Source organism: Phasianus colchicus, chromosome 17, assembly GCF_987193195.1.
Source record: "Phasianus colchicus chromosome 17, bPhaCol1.hap1.1, whole genome shotgun sequence".
Lineage (NCBI taxonomy): Eukaryota > Metazoa > Chordata > Aves > Galliformes > Phasianidae > Phasianus > Phasianus colchicus.
In genome coordinates this window covers 1,775,740-1,794,866 of record NC_143452.1, presented here as the reverse complement: position 1 = coordinate 1,794,866, position 19,127 = coordinate 1,775,740, and the positions used below count along the sequence as shown (strand labels likewise).

The 19,127-nt window shown below is 43.5% G+C and overlaps 1 protein-coding gene across 4 annotated transcripts in view; it reads left to right on the top strand.

Annotated features, from left to right (window-relative positions):
- The first annotated feature begins 8,438 nt into the window (after nt 1-8,438).
- Nucleotides 8,439-19,127, top strand: part of ITCH (itchy E3 ubiquitin protein ligase) — a 68,849-nt gene continuing 58,160 nt past the window's right edge. For all 4 annotated transcript variants that reach the window (XM_090152229.1, XM_090152231.1, XM_090152228.1 and 1 more), the window contains exon 1: nt 8,439-8,534. The gene's annotated coding sequence lies outside the window, so the exon portion shown is untranslated. The remainder of the gene's footprint in view (nt 8,535-19,127) is intronic.

Sequence of the window (19,127 nt, the reverse complement as noted above, 5' to 3'; positions counted from 1 at the left end):
GGAGCGGCGCGGGAGCTGCCCGAACCTTGGACTCGGCCGCGGCCTGATCCCGCTCGAAGCCTGTGGCAGCTGTGCCAATGCCTGCCCCCGGCCGCGGCCAATGCGGGCTCCCGGCCCCGGCCTTGCCCCAGGGTCAAACGCTGTTGGCTTTGCTCGCTGTACTGTTCTAAAGCGTTTTTCAGAAATTTCAGCTGTAATCTGGAGCAAACTGTGCAGCCGGCGTGTTATACGCCGTTTATCAATGATACATTTCACTCTGAGGGCTTCCTTATGCTCACTCAGCAATTCTCACTGAATTATCTTGCAGAGTTTGAATTCTCCATGTGGATCAGTGCAGAGTTCACCCCGACTCAGAGCGCTCCGTGTAAAAGATTCGGTATTTGCTGCCTGCGAAGCGGCTGTACTTCAGTTCTACAGCAGACAGCCCGCAGAGAAAGCTGTCCTGCAGCCAGTGGATGTGGAAGCAGTAGTATCTGTGTTTGATATCTGCAGTGCTGCCGACTGTATTTTTGTGTGACCAGTGGTAGGACTAGAGGGAATGGTTTCAAACTGCACCAGGGGAGATTTAGGCTGGACGTTAGGAAATACTACTTTTCTGAAAGAGTGGTCAGGCACTGGAATGGGCTGCCCAGGGAGGTGGTGGAGTCACCAACCCTGGAGGTGTTCAAGGAACGTTTGGATTTTGTGTTAAGGGATATGGCTTAGTGAGAGCTATTGGTGATAGGTGGGTGGTTGGACTGGATGATCTTGGAGGTTTTTTCCAAGCTTGGTGATTCTGTGACTGCACCAGTACACCTGGCACCATGTCCAACAGTTCTGTACATCAGCAGGTGACCAAAGGACAAGTGTGTCCACAGCTCTGGGACAGCTTCTCCTAATTCAGTTGTGCTTTTGTGGATTTACGTCACTAACAGTTTGTTCATCACAACTCAAACACTGGCTCACATCAGCAGGACAGCAGCTCATGCTCTGGCCATTCTCACCTGCCCCTCCAATGCTGCATCCAAGCACTTCACTGTCAGCACACTGCAGCTGCTGCACACTGCTGGACACCTCGCCCTGCTGACATGGAGGAACTTTCCAACAGCCCTGCGGTGCACTGCGTGGTCAGCCCCCAGCAAACCTGATCATCAGTTTGTCAGTTATAGTGTAAACCTGCTGTAATCCGCAGCAACCCCTACGCAGAAAATGTCCTTCTGAAATTCGTCAGCAAGGCCAGAACATAAACATCACTTCATTTGCTCCCATGAGTTTTAGCTCAAGTCTTACTTTCCTGCAAGGACCGAGACCACCACCTGCTTACATGTGAGCCAGAAGTGGGCAGCAGGAGCTGATGGTGTTACCTGTGGACAGATGAGCTCCACCTAGCGTGAAGGTACTGCAGTGACAGTGAATGTGCTTTGAATTATTTGTAAGTGCATAGAGAATGCTTAAAGATAAGCTAGCAGCCCTGTTATCCCCAACCCTCTGCTTTAGGGGATAAAGACTTCATAACAATGTATTATACCACATCAATTTAGAAGTAGTCAGAGCCTTGACTATTCATGTACACCCTGCTCTTTTTTGTGTTGCTCTCATTGGTGGTTTTGGACCACCAGGTGGCACAGGATAGGCACTAAATCACAGGGAACAGGAGAACAGAGAGTGCAAAAAAACACTCAAGTGGAGTACACAAAACAGTGACAGGATGTTGTTCATGGCGTACATCCTGTTACCACTTCACTTACTGTAGTATTTTAGGTAAGAAAGTTGTGGGTGGTGAATTTAGTTATCTCTAAGTCACTGAGAGCTGTGAAACTCAGGGGAAAGGAAAGGAAAGGAAAGGAAAGGAAAGGAAAGGAAAGGAAAGGAAAGGAAAGGAAAGGAAAGGAAAGGAAAGGAAAGGAAAGGAAAGGAAAGGAAAGGAAAGGAAAGGAAAGGAAAGGAAAGGAAAGGAAAGGAAAGGAAAGGAAAGGAAAGGAAAGGAAAGGAGAGAGAAAGAAGGAAAGAAGGAAAGAAGGAAGAGGATCTGTACAGAGTATGAATTAGAAGTGCACTGAAAATGGGGCTTTTTTCTGTGGGGCTGTACCTCATTTATCACAGCAGGCAGAAGATGGCTATCAGTGACAAGAATGGTCTGATGGTTAACTCAGAGAAAGCTTGGTTGCCACAGCACCTCACCCAGAGCAGCGGCCAGGCAGCAGATCACTCCTCTGCAGGATGCCAGGTGTCTGCCAGCAAGTCACACGGTCCCTCACTGCTGCACACCACAAAGGCTGAGAGTGTCCTTCAGGGTACACTGCACCCAAGCAGCTGCCATCCTGGGGCACATGATGAGCAGGCTATGCTCTTTCATATTCCTTGACCAGTGTTCTGCCAGGGCTGAAGTCCAGGGTACGTCACTGACCTTAGGAAACGTGGAACAGTGCCAAATACTGTGACAAATCAACCCCTGGATGTCTCAAAGTGGTACCCTCAGGCAGTGAAAACATCTCAGGTAGTTGTATTCTGTACATCAGTTCACTCCTACCCAGGAAATGCAGGAATGTATTTTCCTTACCAGGAAATACTTTCCCACGAACTTAAACAACCCCTGCAAAAATAAATTCATTTGTGTCCGTGAAGCACAACGATTCTGTCGTGGCAGCACTCAGGAGCACCTGAATTAGGAGACTAATATTGTTTTAGTCTGCATGGGTGCTTGATAAGAGAGACTGAAGAATCCCCATACCGAGTGATGCAGAAGGAGGTGTTGGATAACTGTGGTTTCAGCTAGCAAAAGCCATTCTGTGCAGCGAGAGACTTTGATGATCCTGTTAGATTCCATCATGGTAAATATCAGAAGGTGCTTAATGAAGGTTGTAACAGTGATGTCATCACTGGCATCTTCCAAGTAAAGTGCTTGGCTCTGCAGACTGCTCTTAGCCAGAGCCCACACAAGGACTGCAAAGGCCCCAGCCAGCAGCTGGAGTTTGCAGCAGCTTTCTTACATGTGTGACTGACACTGCTAATTTACCTTAGCGAGGATTACATGTTGTCTTGAGCTCTTGTTCATGCCAAAATTTGGCTTTTAGTATAGTGTCATTACAGGTAGCATAGATACATACCTATAGTACTCACAAATGTGTTACAGCTCAGGCTGCAAGTGACTTCTGCCTGCTTGTCTCAAGCAGAAGCTCATGTATGACCTTGTATGTTTTTACAAATCCTTCACAACGCTGTTTCACACTATTACCCTTTGCAGCAGTACAGAATAACAAAACTTGGGATATAGTTGAACTTTGACTTGTAGTACAACAACATTTCTATTACTGTAACTGTAAATGACTATACCAGTTGTCCCAGAGGTGTTAAATTCATCAAATTCCAGATTCACTGCAGCTTTCTCCTCCCTTCTCCTAGGTAGAGACATACCGCACTTTACCAGGTTCTGAATGTGTTTGTGCCACCACTTTCTGTCATTAACTGCCCAACAGAGGGCAGAGGGAGCCTTCATTTCAACTTCCCTTTAGACGAGGACTAACAACATTTGCATAAGAGATTGGTATGACCAAGATGGTTCCGTTTGGAGGAGTAAGGGTGGTCCAAGGGTTAAAAGAAAGCTATGTTTATGTTGCAAAGATGCTAGAAATCATTTACTTGAGAACATGCTATCTGTACAGTCACTGCAAGCATGAACTGGAGCAAAAGTGAACTAGTATGAAGAGACATTTGAACTAATTTTACCTCTTAACTATTATTTTCACTATTCCCTCAAGAAAATAAAAAATAATCAGGTTTTGTTTCTCTGGGGAACCTGATATATAAGAGTCTGGTTCAGTCCCTGGGATCCTGGGACTCTGGGTTGGTGGTAAGACAGTGCAACGTCATCTCCTGCCTCCAAGTCATAGTGAGCATGAGCACAACATGAACTGAGGACTAAGCCCTAAGCCTCGTAGAGCAAGTTTAACCAAGTGAATTCCCCCTTAAACCAGTCTGGGAAATTCCAAACACTGCATGTGGTATGTTAATGGTATGCGATGGGACTGGTACAGCAAGCCTCCTGCCCTTCCTGTTCCTCACCTGAAGTCTGTAATTCAGCTGCCCAGTTACTTCATGCTTACTGAGCATATAAAAAAGGTTGGGTAAAATAAATAGAGTGAAAGAGTGAGACTATTACTAGCAGGAGATAGCTAAAATCTTTTCCTGTTAGTTTCACTGTAGTCCAAGACCAGAGCTTTTGTTCACATTTTCTTACTTAGAAGTGTAATGCTGCAGCTCCAAGAGACAAACAGACTTAGTGAGACACATAACATGATGTCTTAACTCAAGGGAATCTATAGTTGGGATGTTTTGTAATTTTTAGTGGAGAGCATTTGGGCATCCTGGTAAAAGGCACTATATAAAGTAAAGAAGATACACAGTCCTGAAAGTGATAGAAATGCAAAAAATGGAAAATAGAGCAATGAAAAAAAAAGTTTATTGGCTTTATTTGGCTTTGGATCAAACCCCAGTTGTTTAAATTGTAGCTTCTCCCTTTGTGTTAACTTTGATATTACATAGTTTTTTATCAGCACCTGTTCTGCTCTGAAACACAAGCTAATTTATACCAGAACAATTTGCAAGGAGGTAAACAGTCAGGGAATGATTCAGTCTTTCTGTTGTAAATAATAAGCAACTGTACAAATGAGGGCGGGTGTCAGGGTGGGACAGGAGTAAACTTCGGGCTAAACAAGATAAAGGCTCTTTCTCTACTATCCTCCCCATTTCAAAAACTCTTCTTAAGAGGCTTAAAGAGGCTGGCAGAAGGAGGTATCCCACTTCTGAAACAGGGTAAAAGCATGTGTTCCTAGACATAGGGTCTGGAAAACAAGGCTGTAACAAGGACCCAAGGGATGCCTCTGGATCCTGTAAACCTGCTGTGCCATTTCACCACTGATCCAGCTGAACTTCAGGCTGCTTGCAAGACCTCTGTGAGGACAAGAGCAGGGCAAAGCTTCCAATCAAAGAACACACAGTAAGCTGTGGTGATTCTGCCCCTCTACTCTGCTCTCGTGAAACCCCACCTGGAGTCCTGTGTCCAGTTCTGGGGCCCCCAGCACAACAAGGATGTGGAGCTGTGCAAGCAGGTCCAGAGGAGGGCCATGGAGATGACCAGAGGGCTGGAGCACCTCCCCTCTTTAGTCTAGAGAAGAGAAGGCTCCAGGGGGACCTTATAGCAGCCTTTCAGTATCCTTCAGTACCTGAAGGGGCCTACGGGAAAGCTGTGGAGGGCCTTCTTATAAGGGCATGTAGTGATAGGACAAGGGGAAATAGCTCTAAACTGAAAGAGGGCAGATTTAGACTAGATATCAGGAAGAAATTCTTTACTGTGAAGGTGATGAGACACTGGAACAGGTTGGCCAGCAAGGTTGTGGATGCCCCCCTCCCAGAGGTGTTCAAGGCCAGACTGGATGGGCTGTGAGCAACCTGGTCTATAGGGAGGTGTCCCTGCCTACAGCAGTGGGTTGGAACTAGATGATCTTAAGAGTCCCTTCCAACTATTCTGTGATTCTATGATTCATTCTGTGATTCTAATTTCACACATCCCAGCACCAGCATGCCCTATCTTTTCCTGAAAAATCCCCAGCAAATTTATAGTATAATGTTCTTCATTCCCTGGAAAAAATCACATTCATCCTTCTGTGTGGGAAGACAGTAACAATCTTCCCAGTATCTTGTCCTGCCTTTAAAACATTCATATATCTTGACTGTGTCATTTCCTTTCCCAAGACAGCTAATCACTTCCTCCTGGTTCTCTGATTATGCACTGGAGAGCAATTGAATGATAAAGTAATTAAATAGCCACATGTCTTTGTTTTACCCTTTAATTAGATTACTTGGAAGTAATAACAGTGCCTTGCCAACCTTGGAGGTTTTGTTCATTCTTTCTCCAGTTAGCAGGAATTAATTGATATTTTCCTACTGATATTTTTCTAAATCCCCAGTCAAAGTAATCAATACTGATTTTAAAGATAGTTAGAATTATACATGCTCTACCACCATACTTCGATGTTCATGAGTGAAAACGACTGATTATAAGACAGCACAAAAATAATCTCTTTTTAAGGATGATAATTTCAAAATAAGTTTGATCTTAAATTATAAATCACTCTCTGCAGCAATTATCCAGTACCACAAATTCTAGAAGACTTGTTTTTAAGACGACTTGCTTTATAGTTGTTTACAAAGTACTTTGAAATCCGGTCATAAAAAAATGTTGTGAAAATGAAATATTCGTACGCTTACAAATCATCAGCTTCACAAAACCTTAAGTCAGGCAGAAGTGCTAAGCCGTTATTAAAGATTTAAAATAGCTTAGCAGCTAATGGAAGCTGATGACATCTGATGACTACTGAACAGTCATTGTGTGATATTTGCTTGGGGCTGCGTCTAGTCTAGAACAGGTAAGTGTTCACACCATCAGAATTGCTTCCATGGTCACCGTGGGCCCTTCAGTACCAGGACTGACTTTTTGTTGTTGACTTGTTCAGCATTAGTGAAGTCCTAAATGGAGGTGGATAAAATCTCAAGAAACTCAACAAAGATAAATGCAACTGGTCCAATGCAGCATCTGATGCATGGACTCAGGTGTGAACGATCCAAATTGTTTATTACAAGTTCTCACTTCACTTATATACCTTCACAGGTTTTCTTTTTCTAGCTTTCCCATCCTCCCCTACAACTTTCCCATCCACCTTTACACGTCAGCAGAGCATTCTACAAAACACTCTTCAACTGTTCACACAGGCGCTTATCCAGTCAGCGCCGTGAGGCGTTCTTTCTTCTTCTAGAGGTGTCCTTGGTTCTCATGCTGTTTATCTTGCTTTATCACAGCTTCTGCTTTGAACAGCTTTTCTTGTATTCTCACAGTCCAAGAGAGTCCTGCCTCTGGAAGGGAGTAACCCCAATTCAGCAGGACACACCGGGGGCAAGTACTTGGAACACAGTTTGCTGGAAGAGGTGCTGGGGTCACTTCTGCCACTGAATTAAATTCATCTGCATTTGCTGCATCATTCTGGTGTTAAATCATTATTTGGTGTTGGTGTAGCAGTTCACAGAAAGGCTATGATTTTTAACAGGGAAAATTATGAAAGAGTTTGAATGGGAAGATTTCACAACATTCATCTTGTCCTGGAAGCGTAAACTGATCAGTAATCTGTGCACCTGGAATACATTCTGCTTATGAATTTTACAGGTAACTTGACTTGAAGCATCAAAAACTGGAAAAAATAAAAAGAAAAAAAAATTTGGGGTTGCTGATGCTGAATAATATTTTTATTCCCAATGCAAGTTACAAATGGAGGAAAAAAAAATATAATACAGGAGAAATTACAAGGTGTCTCTGAAAAGCAATACTGAATGTCATTAATCCACATCTGCTTTAGCAACCTTTACCTTGAAAGCCTAAAAGATAAAAACAGAGGTTGCAAATCGCCACGTTACCCCAGTGATGTATACACGGCTGTTGCACTGGATAGGAGTCACATGTCTGTGTGCTTGGGGCAGGACTCCTTCCTGAAAATGCCAGCCTAACAGTACAAACTTAGCTCCCGTGGCCAGGGTAAAGGGTCACGAGGCACCTACACTTTTGGGATACCACAAGCAGTCTGCAAAAACAATGTCATAAACAGCTGTGAGATAGAAGAAGCACACCACAAAGGAAACCCAGCTATGCAGATGTTGAACTCCAGATAAAGCCAGCCTGAGCCTTACTGTCCTGGGGCAGCGTTCTGTACTGCGATGGTGGAGAAGATTCAACTGCTTTTGTATGGGGTGCACAAGGCAGAATTTTATGCTAAGTGGGTGCTGACATGGGTGCCATGCTGCTGGAGAACGCAGCTGGAGCTGCCTGCTGGCCTGGACCTCACCTACAGCAATGCTGGCTTGGTTCTGGCATGCGAACTGCCTGGTGGGCATTTAGGTGTGAGCTGGGGATGGCTTCAGAGCCCAGCAGTTGCAAGAAAACCAAATTTTGCTCTTCTAAAGAAAGTCATTTTACTAAAATATCAGCAGGGCCCTTCTACACTTTGAGAGCTAAGGAGCCTTTTCTCTGATTTCATAGCCTGGAGACTTGGCCTTCATGCCCCGCTGTTAAATGAGGCCAAGCGCTGTTATTTCAACGTGTTTGTAAAAACAATGTTACGTTACGGGCGTGCTGGTAATGAAAAATAACTCACTTCTAACAACAACAAAAAAGGCTTTATTAAGATTAATATCAAAATCTTAAGTATTTGTCGTGGACGCATTAAAAACGAGCAAAAAAAACCCTTTAATCCCGTCTCACCACCAGCACGGCCGCGCAGCCGCGCACGCCCCGCCCGGCGACCCTCCCCCACCCTGGGCCGCAGTGCGCATGCGCAGCGCCCGGCGCGGGGCACGCCGGGACTTGTAGTCGCCGCTCGGCCGCGGCGGCTCCGGCGACTCCGCGCGTGCGCAGATCGCGCCCGACTTTGGAAAGTCGCTGCCTCAGGTTGGGCTCGGACCGGCTGCCATCTTGGCCGAGGGACGGAGGAGCTGCTACGCCGCCGTGCCCGGTGAGGGGAGCGGGCTCGGCGGGGAGGGCGGAGGCTTTGGGTAGCGGCGGGGGTGGGACCCCGCGGGGCGGCGCGGCGGCCCCGCCGTTCTCCTCGGCTCCGGGCGGGCGCGGCGGCGGAGGCGGGGGGCGCGGGGACCCCGCGGGCGTAGGCCCGGCCGTGTGAGGGGCTGCGGCCCCACCGAGCCTCGCCGAACGGCCCCGCCCCGCCGGGCCGAGCCGGGGCCGGGCACAGCCGACGGCGTCGCTCCGCGCCCCGCGGCGGTGGTCCCGGGACCTCCGGCCTGTCTGCGGGGCCGCCCGGCTCCCGCCCGCGTCCCCCGGCACTGCGCGCCTCCCGTGCCGCTCGGCCGCGCCGTCCTTCCCTCGCTGCCCGCAGCCGGGACCGGCCGCTCCGCCTTTTGGGGCCCGGGATCGCTCCCGGCCCGGGCGCTGCTTTCCGGCGGCCGTTCCGCGGGCGGCCCCTGCTCTTTGCGTTCAGCCCCGTCCCGTCTCTCGGCCGGGGTTCGCCGCTTTGTTTCGTGCAGATGCGGCCGTGCCGGGAAGCGGCGTTTCGCAGCACGGGTGTGCTCCGAGGTGTGCGTTGGCTCTTGCTGGTGCCGCCGCTTTATTTTGGAAACACGGACGAGTTTTGGTTGTTCGCTCTCCTGCTTCCTGATGGGGGTCTGTGACCTTGTGTGGCAACAGTAAGTACGAGTGCAAGGTGGTGTCTGAGGGTGTGAACGCCTTTATTAGATCGGCTCCGACATCCAGGAGTTCAGGTTGCTGTGATAGGTGTCATTTGTGATGTCAAATTGATAAACAAGCTTAGTATCTAAGTATGATGTGGGGAGAGAAAACCAAGTGTAACAGTCGGGCCATCTGTTGTCATTTACGTGGCATTCTTTATCCTTGAAGCTTCAGAAAACATCCCCAGAAAAGCCTAACCTTTATAGCTCAGGTAGGATAGAAAAAATCAGAAGCAGAGTTCTCTTTCTGAAACATTTTTTTTCTCAGTGTCCCTCATTGCTGCTTTTTTTTTTTTTTTTTTTTATCTCTGCTCCCTTATCATTTTTTGCAGAGAAGGAGGAGAAATGTGAACTGGTATTCCTGAGATGACAGTTAGTATTGAGAGACTGCTGGCTGACAGTAGGTCCAGCTATTGCTTGCTTGAATTGACCCAAACAAGTCGTGGATAATAAGAATGAAACATCAGCTGCAATCTAACATTAGCTACCAGGGCTTTATTGCCTTTAAAGCATCTTGTTTGAAGAACAAATTTTAATTTTTTTCTTTCTTCTTAAGGTGACAGTCCAAAGCAGTTCTAATTTAATTACAGTTATATTACTCTTTGCTGCAGCCATTTGAATCCGAACTTGGTCTACTGTATGTTCTTAATTGTGGTTTAACTGACAGCTTTAATCACTATTCCGAATGTTTTCACCTCCAAGTGATCATCAGAGCAATATGCAGCATTCTAATCTGAAGTGAATTTTCTTGTATTTAAGAATTTGTATTTAAGAATGTATTTAAGAAAGAACTGTTGCCATATGTATAAGAGGTGATGTTGCAGTGGAAAATAACTGAGACTTCTGAGTGCTAACTTTGAAAGCTTCTTACAGATTAAACAGTTATTTTGGGTCTTAAGAAAGATTGAGAGATTATTCATATGAATTTATTAGTTAATGGACATCATCTCATTTTCTTCACCCTGTTTTTGCTCCTGTTGTAAAGTTAAAGGTGTTTTTTTTTTTTTGTGATGAGCCATTTCCTGAAACACAAAGTTGTTTTGTTTCTTTGGTTGTACGTTTCAAAATTGCTTGTGAGAGTGAACTGCAGAGCTGATAAGCAGATAAGAAGGCAGGTATTAGAGCAGTGTGGTGCTTCTCCTGGAGAGTTGATGTTTGTCTTTGTTTCTAAAAAAAATTGCATTAAGACTGCTTGAAAACAGTGTTAAGTGAAGCTGAAAAAATGCTTGATCTATTTTGTAGCGTGTGCAGGAGTTTGTAATTTAATGGCATTATCATTACCAGTCAGTGGCAGCATCTAAACAAATCTCTTTAGTAAATATCAGCAATACAAACAGAGTAGTAAACGTGCTAAATCCTGGTAAAATGCTTTCTGTGTTGCAGCAAAAACAATGCAGTTTCTCCTTAAAATTAAAGGAAAAGATGCCTGTGGGGTTAAAGCAAGAGGGAAACCTTGCAGAGCGCAGTGCTGAAGGTTCTGGGTGTGCTGTCACTGATGCTGCTTGTTGTTAAGCCTTTCTGTTTGGCTGTCCAGGTGTGTTCATTTAGTGTAATAATTTCTGTCATTCAGTTTTGTGTGTAACTGGAGGAACTCCTTTATGCCCTTACAGCCCTTACAGCTAAGGAGAGTGAATGTGCGTGCATGACTTGGAGGAGAGCACTTGCCTGGCTTGATTTCAGTAATTGTACTTTGTGTGCTTTAGGTGAGTGCTCACCTCAGAAGAGGAAGCAGACAGTGCAGGATTACAGTCGTGCTTGGGAGGATTGTTTGGCTAGATGGTTACTTTTTACTGTCTCACAAATTGAGTGTTTTTAATGGTTTTAGGCAGTCAGCTGGTTTGCATTCTTGGGCTGTGGTATGGCTGTTAGCAGAGCTGATTCTGTGCCTGTGTTTTGGAGAAGGAGTGGTAGTTTTTCTTCATCTCCTTTGTATGAGAAATAAAGCAATAAGGACCTGAGCGTTCTGGAAGTGATTGGCTTTCAGCTTTTACTTCATCGGGCAGAGTTGCTGCAGCTGAGGGATTGATCTTTTTCTTCATCAGAATTGCAAATTACACTTGATAGAAATGAAAATAATGCGACAGACTGGGAGAGAGTGTTTTAAAGTAACCAAGGCCCTGTTTCTTATGGCCGCCTTTTAAGTTATGCCTGGAATTTCTGCTTCTACTATAGTAAGACACTGAACAAACTTCCTGATAAACATCAAGGATCTTTTCCCCCCTCTGAGGAAACACGATCCTAGATGTTGTTACACTGGTTATTCAAATCTTTTTTCCTTTAAAAAAAGCCAAGCCCAACAATACAATCTGGCAGAATGTTAGTATGCTATTCCCTTTTAAAAAACATTTTATGACAGTCCTCCCATTTAGGAACTGATAATGCCTGCCTTCCGCCCACCTGCCTGAGCTATTCTAAACTGCTCCTGGAAGATGCCTATTGTTTCTCATGAGCAGCAGTACTTACATGTATGCATTTAGATCACTGATTTCCAAGTTCAGAGCTTAGATTTAAGTAGTGTTCTCGCTGAGCAGAAGAGGCCTATTTCCTTCAGGTGGGTCATTGAAGTATTGCTGTGTGAAACCCTGTTTCTCATTGAGAAAAGAGAATGTTAAGTGACATCTCTTCTGGGGCTGTGCAGATCTCAGGCATTAGGCTGGGCAGGCTGTTGAACTCTCGAGGTGGTTGATACTGACCTCTGTAAAATCTTTATCCTCTCTACTTACGTTGATTTATGGATATAGGTTTTTGTCAGGGAGTGTATTTTTTCTCTCTTAGCATTAGCTGGTAATCTTTGAAGTTTAATACAAAGAGAAAGAAAAATCAGATCAGGTTTAAGAGACCTTGAATAGAAGAAGATAGCATAAAGACATAATTGATACTCCAGCTCTGATTTATTCATTACATCATGAAATGGAAAGTGATTTGCAGTGAAATATTCATCAGGAGTGCAAGTTTATAGCAGGGAGCGTGTTCATTTACTTAAATCAGGCAGGCTGTTTGATTTCTGAAGTTTGATGTGGTTGTGATGGACCTCCTGTCTGTGAGGCCCTTCCTGCACTCTGCAGGATTACCTCAGAATGACGTGAAGCATTTGCTGCCTTCTACAGCTTTACTCCTTCCACTACAGTGGAAAATGCAAAGGAAGACAGAACAGAGCTGAAGAGACAAACAGTGGATTGTTAATTTTTAACATGCTTTTGGTCAGCATCCATCCCTGGTACCTGCTCCTATCCCCAAATGCTTGCTATCTTTTAATTATATATTAATACTCATCACTCTTGCTTGACAGTTAGAGCAGTCAGATATCCAAGTGGTGATTTCTCTACTGCTGGTCTCATACCCATTTAGTTGGACTGAGATCTATTGCTCCAAGTGTGACATCTGTACTTTTCTGACACTGTAATTTTTGCTCTGCCAGTGCCAATGATATAAATCATTTGCAGCACAGCTAGATGGAGTGAGTTCTTTGTAAGGATTCCTCCATTTTCATGTTTTCTTACTTGTCAGGGCCTGAAGTAATTGCCCACTGTGTCACTGATGAAGTTCTCTACCTATGGACCTCTACAGAACTCTTTCTCTGGGCAGCCTGGTCTGCTGGATGGTGACTGCACACAGCAGGGGGGTTGAAACCAGATGATTATTGTGGTTCTTTTCAACCCAGGCCATTCTATGATTCTATGAGTTGCCCTCATGTGTGCACGTAGCTGTGTATTTTCTGCTGCTGTGACTGTATCATTTCAGAGTCTGGATTAAAAGTTAATGATTAATATATTAAAAAATGTTCATAAGGCAATAACATATTTAGTTTGGTCTTCAACCCAACCCACTAGCTTACATGAAAGTGGTGACATGCTTATTTTCCCCAATTTTACCTGAAGTTGAACTTCTTTCCCTGGCTGTTCAGGTGATGGCTCCTGGATAAGGAGGGTAAGGTTACATTGCTGAGGAGTGGGGAAAAGAAAAAAGAAAATTGAAGATAACAAGTTAGCGTGTCACTCACTTGTTTATTGTCTAAGGATAGCAAGGCTGTTTCTTTTCTAAATGTGCATGGTTGGTGAAGTACGTGTGCTGTCAGGCATGATGTTGTCTTCAAAGACACTTCTTGTTCCAGCTATTGGAAGGGAACAGGAATGATGAGCGAAATGCCAAAGTTTTAGAAAACAAAAGACTGGACTAGCTCATTCAACACTGAAGAAAAGTTTCTGTAGCTGTCCAACCTCAATTGCTGGCACGTGTTTTCAGTTTTTCACATTGTCTTAATTAGAGATTAATGGTGATGTGTGATATTTCTAACTCCATCTTGAAGTGTTCATCACTTGTAGAAGAAGTCTTCAGTCAATGGGCGTTACTTCTGTGAGTAATAAGCATACTTGACTTTCTGCTTGTTAAATTGAGTTTACCAGAAAGGCATTAAAATATCAGTTTTGAATGCTACTTAAGAGTTCACACAATAACCTCTCAGGTTTGTATAAAGATGTAAAGATAGCCTGTGGAATACTGTGAAATAAAAGAATACTTATCTGTGTGAAATAAGTGCAAATATTTGTCTTTTGCAAGTGTAGCATGCACTGTATATTACAGTGACCAATTTCCATAGAAGTGCTGCACTTGTTAAACATTTGCCTGAACCAGATCTGGTTCACGTCAATGAATAAGCTATCACAAGACGGAGGTTTTCTCTTTGTTCCTCTCTTTGTGCACCCATTGAATCAGAGTATTTATTTAACCCCTGTTCTGACATCTGGATTGGATGTGTGCATTGGAGACCTGTTGATGTTGCTGGTGGTTTATTTGGGCATTCTCCAAAGTTTAAAGGTTTGAAATAGAGTCCTGTGGGATGTGTATAGCGTCTTGGTGCATTTTCCTTCACCCTTCAAGAGACCCTTAGAACCACGAGTCTTCTGTGGCATCAGTGACAATTCGTAAGTTATTAATGCAGAGGATAATGTGTGAGGAAAATCTCATCTTCCTGTCTGTCTGGGATGTGAACGTCTGAATAAAAACATCACTGTTTTGCTGGTGTTACTAGAGACTGCTGTCTCTGATAACTGTGATGCTGTGAGGCTGAGTGTGGAAGGTACCACAGAAGGAAAGTCACAGGGCAGGGAGACTGCAGGCACTAACAGTAGGGGTGAGATCTATTGGGATACGGATCCAGCTGTCCACAGTAGGAATTTATTTCCTTTTTGGAATTTCACTTCATATTTTTAAAGTAGCAAATTCTGTACTTGGTATTTTATATTTTGCTAGTTCATGCCTTGTAAGAAAAAGCAGTAAGGTCAGCTTTGTGCATTACAAACCAAATACAAAGTGTCTTGAAATTGAAGTCACGCCTCCTCAGATGACTTGGGTTTGCATCCAGAAGAATGCTTCGTTGGGTAAAAAGGTGATTATGTGGCATTGTACCCCAATTGGGACCTGCACTTCTGCTCCAGGGCGAGTAGCATTTTGTTTTGTCTCTGATGCATGGAAAGGTGAGCTGTGAAGGGTGTAGCATATGAAGCGTGTTCATGCTGAAATACACTTCACATGTAGAATATTTTGCTGTGGAATATCTTTAAAAAACAAAACAAAACAAAACAAAAAAAAAAAAAACAAAAAAATGAAAACAAAACAAACTACCAACAAAGTATTTTGCTGTTTCCAGGGATCCTAGGCTTTTTTCTTTCTTTTCTTTATTTCTCAACAGGATTCACTGAATTGAAGCAGGTAAGTGTTGGCCTAGCAATAGGATTGGCACAAGAATGGGACAGGAGAGAGGAGTGCAGGGGAAGGAGCCACTCTCTGCTCACATGATAACTGTGGGAGCTGCATCCTTATCGCTCTGACACTGCAGTTCCTCTAACTCATGGGGAAATTGTAGTTTTAGGAGGCATTTCTAAGCTTCTTCACAGGTATTTATGTTGTATCCCTATAGCGTGGTGATTGATTCCCTTTAAATTGAAAGGTACCATTAGTGTTTGTTGTTAGCATTGGTCTTGTGCTGTTATTTAAATATATAATTGTCAGTTCTTCATGCAAAAAATCTAGGCTGTGAAGACTGAAGCATTCAGCTATTTTATTTATTACTGAATTGATTACTTAAATATTTCAACTTCTGCAGTCTCCTGTGTAACCCAGGATTTCAAGAGAGTAATCTGCTTTATTTTTTGAAGGTTTCAGAGCAGCCCCACAAAAAAGACAATTTAGAGTGCTGGCAATATTGAAGTAATGGTACATCTATTAGAGTTTGTTTTATTTTTCAGGGAGTCAAGAGCTGGGATGTAGCAGACAGTTGCATTTTGGAGATGTGGCCTTGGGATGGTTGTGTTGGTCCTTTCATGTCATCTGGTCGATGGCAAAGCTACCTAGAAAGCAGGTGGCAGGTGTCTGTTGTAGTTAAATAGCAAGAATAGGATTCTTTCAGAACTCAAGGTTTTACTTGCATCAGTTTTTAAAAAAAGAATTTCAGCTCCCTTAGTGTTTGCTTAAATCTTCTCAAAATTTGTACAGAAATTTTCATCTCCTTTACGTGTCCTGATCTGTGTGCTTCATGCTTTAGATTGGAAAGTCACAACCTTTGTTTCTATCTGGCACTGGATTTAGTCTGTAGAAATATTATTTCATCTTGTTGCAAAAAGTAGATTTCAAGTTCTAGTTTCTTTAATGATTATAATGCTTCAGGATATTGAAAGATGCAGCTTTTGCAGTGCATGTGTGTGTGTACTGTGTAGCCAGCTAAGTGGCTGCAGTGGGACACTCTGGTTGTTACAGCTCAGTTTCTCAGGAGCTGCTGCATCCTGCTCCATCTCATTTGCTGGAGCACTTGAAGGCAGCAAGTGACAGAACTTTCTTATTCAAAAGATTTCAAATAATCAGCAAATTTCAGATTTGCCATTGTGTCGGTGGTGGTAGAGAGTGATTCATCATTTCTTTGATGATCCTTGCCAGGTAGAAATGCAGATCTATGCAGACGGTTTTGATTCAGTGCATTGCTCAGATACCTACAGTGATGATCTGTTCAGCAAGGAAGTTGATAGCAGGCAATACTGTTTGCCATGATGTTTCTCCTGAAGCCTCTATGGCTCTTGCTACCAAGTTACTGAGAGCAAATAGGCTGAGGCATATCTGGGCCTCTCTTTGCTAATATATCCCCAGAGAGATACCTTCACATGTGGTACTCTTCATTAAAATCCACAGAATTGTATAGAGAAACCCTAAAATCAGCTGTGAAGTGTGCTGTACAGGTTTGTGCAGAACATAACTACATTAATCTAAACAGGAATGTTTACAATCTGCTTTATGCCTTTAAGAAGACAGCCTGCTGTGTTTGAGTCCTTCCAGCAGCAGGATGTAGTTTGGATTCTGGGTTTATAGACACAAGTATACAACAGCCTTTAAAAAAAAACCCTAGTTTTTAAAACTATTATAAGTTGTCATACTCAGTAATGATTACAGGTAAGAGCATAATATTTAATGGTCATATTTTATTTTTTTTTAATCACTCTCCAGGAGTTAAAAACTTCATGTAGGTTTGTTTGAATAAGGAAGTGTGTGAACCAATCGTAATTACCATTTACCAATGGTAATGGTATGATGCTGAGAGTGGAGCAGGGAAATACATGGAAGCAAGCACTGAGCTGTAAACAAGAAAATTGAACAGCTGGAGGTTACAGAATCCTCTGTAGATGCTGCCTTCAGCTGTAAATAACTGAATATATAACTGCTTCTAAAGCAGCTGGTTTAAAAGCTGCAAGGTAAGTTGTGAAACAAAAGGTGGTGGTCTTGGATTTTGTTTTACTGTGAGAGTTCATTATAAAGAGATCTTTTGTAATATTTGGATTAATATTTATATTTCAAATACATTCCTAAATAGCTGTAGTACAAAAAAAAAAAGTTTTCTTCTGATGCCAAATCACAAAATAACCTGTCAAAATGCTTAGAGCTCTGTTAGAGCAGAGATGCTCCAACACACCACCTAATAACTGCCATTGCATGTCTGCATCCAGCGCTGCACTCAGCAGTGTTTCTGAAGTCTGCTCGTGAGGGTTATTCATTTCATCCTTGTAACTAAATAATAGCTGTAGTCTAAACTGCAGTGCTGATTTAGATTCAGTACTTTTATAGTAATGATCCCGGTTGCTAAATGTACACACTGGAAACTGTGAAATGAGTGAAAGTTCCATTGTAACCGTGAGGCTAGACTGCTAGAGGAGCACTTTGATGTGAATTGGTCAGTATGGTATGCAGCGGTATTACACCTCCCTCATTATATTACCTGTATACAACAGTGGGACTTTTGGCAGCGTAGTTTTGATGTTTTTGCTGTCAGAAATGAAACTGCATTATCATTTTTTCCCTCAAAGATTTGGATTAATTTATTTACCTAAGGTGATCTTTTAGAAACTGTTAGATGATCAATGCCCTGTGAGTGAATTTGCAACCCAAATTGGTCACACCTGGGAATGTTTTATGCTAATTAGAGTAATTAATTTGATTGAAATTGCTGGAGAGTTTGGAACACAAGCATTGTCGATTCCCAAAAGAGATGCAGAGCAAGATATGGATTAACAGTCCAGGTTGGCTCAGGAAAGTTATCAGGAAAATGTGAATTAAAAATGAAGGAAATTCTAAAAGGTGTAATCAGCTGGGTGCCTGCCAACAAAGTAAAATACCTTCTTGAGTAAACAGAGAATCAGCCGTGATACCAAATCACTTCTCCATCTCTGATGTAACGGAAGTAATGGAGGAATGCCACAGGTTCCAAGACAGTCATAGGTGAGGGTTTTATGAGGTTTCTTATCAGTGCAAACGAAAATTAAAATAACCCAGGAACAGAGTGTGCATGTAAAGCGTACAGCTGCATTCTTTCTGTGGGGACAATGGAACTTGGCTTTGATTTTTGCATGTTTTTCAGTCTCACGGTACGTGATTGTTGTTAATTGAACCTAGTGAACTCTTTGGTATGTTCTTGGGCATTTTGTGGAAGGCTGACTTGAGCTGCTTTGTTTTGTTCTTTTTCATGTTGATCAGCAAAAAGGTAAATGAAAGTGGTTTCTGAAAGTGAGAATGAGCACCACATGTAGGCTTATGCACTGCATCTGAATACAGGCCTTGTGAAAAGCTGGAGAAACTAAAGTAGATCACAGAGCCACAGAATATCCTGAGTTGGAAGGGACCTACAAGAGTAACCAAGTCCAACCCGGCCCCACACAGCAGCGCCCCAACCCAACCCCTCCGGCTGAGGTTGGTGTCCCAGCGCTCCCCGAGCTCCAGCAGCTCAGGCCGTGCCCGCTGCCCTGCAGCCTGTGCCATGCCCACCGCCCTCTGGGCACGGCCTTTCCTGACCCCCAGCTGCCCCTCCCCTGGCACAGCTCCGTGCTGTTCCCTCGGATCCAGTGACAGTCAAGATTACCAAATCACAGCCTACTTGTTGATGCAGATTGTGCCTTTCTATTTCAGACTGATAAAACTTATGCTGTCATCTATTACTGCTCACTGAAAGTGAACTTCAATTGAGGGAAGGGGGGGGAAAAAAAACCATCTCAATAAATATCTCTGTAGGGGAGGAGTCAGTTACCAGATAGACACCTATAGAGAACAAGCAGGAAGAGCAGGACAGATGCACAAGGAATTACTGAGTTTATTTTAGGGAATTTGAAGAACAATTGAGACTTTAAGAGACTTGTGGAGGTCCTTTAGGCCAAATCCATCTGCTTAGAGTGACATGGAACAGAATGCTGACTGTTGTGTTCAGTCAGGGTTGAAGCTTCTCTGAGGATGGAGACTTAACCACATCACAGTTAATAAATAAATTACTTTCCTCTGTGTTTAGTTGGAGTTTCCTGTATTTTAATTTGTTCCCATTGTTGTTCTGTTACTGAACA